Consider the following 1,040-nt stretch of genomic DNA (forward strand, 5'->3'; position numbering starts at 1 on the left):
CCAACCCCAAATTGCAGGGCACGTAGTTTCTCAAAGTGCTGAAACTGTTTTTGCTTATTGCTTGTGCATTGCAGGCACTTCAAACCCACACACAGCGTGACGTGCCCACTCCACCACAAATCTCTCTATTATCTCTGAGCTTTATGTGCGGAATTATTTTTATTGTCCATTGGTCTTTTAGCATTAAGGGAGGAAGTTAAGCTGCCTTGATTTATTTAAGTCCCGCGTAATTAGGATGACAGGAGGACAGTCACCGCTTTTGCCCAGTTAAAGGTCTTTTACTGTAAACAACAGTGTACCTGGAGACAAAATGGAATTTCTTTTAGCATCTCAAATGAGAGGTGGAGACAAATAACAAGAGTAAAAACATTCTTTCTGCAGGCTTAGCACTTCTGCCTCCACCTACTCAACACGAGACAAACATCATAATCAGGAACAGCTTTTAATGGCTGGATCTCTACTAGTCGTCTTTCAGTCTTGGGAACAGATGAATACTTCAGCTGGCAGCAGCAAGTCTGTGGAAACTGATGTTTGAGTAGTTTCATGGAGCTTTGCTTTTCTTTATATTTTATTGTGTTTTCTCCTCCTATTGGTACGTGATAGAGAGACGTACCTGGGAGCACAGGACTAAGAACAGCAAATAAATTTGATGATAAGACATGAGTACTGGAGGGGATTCTAGCCCTGACGCAATGAGGACAGACCACGTTATACCTGGATTGGCTGGGTTTTTTGGCTAATAGTTAATACAAGCAGATATCTGTTTCTGGACCAATGTGCACTTCAACAAAAAATAAGGTAGATTTTATGTTTAAAGTCAAAGAAAGGAAGGTCCAAAAAGTGTTATAAACCACGACCTGATTACAGGAAAGACCCAAATGATCTTAATGTCCCTATTTTAATGTAATAATCTCTCATAATTGTGGGCTGGAGGCATCCAGACATACTTTTTATACAATTATGGCACAATATGTAGAAGCCAGTAATGGGTGTTCATGAGGCATTTGAAAATCCTTTGGAGATGAAGCTTTTACTCAGTA

This window comes from Buceros rhinoceros, unplaced genomic scaffold (genome assembly GCF_000710305.1).
Source record: "Buceros rhinoceros silvestris isolate BGI_N320 unplaced genomic scaffold, ASM71030v1 scaffold3389, whole genome shotgun sequence".
NCBI lineage: Eukaryota > Metazoa > Chordata > Aves > Bucerotiformes > Bucerotidae > Buceros > Buceros rhinoceros.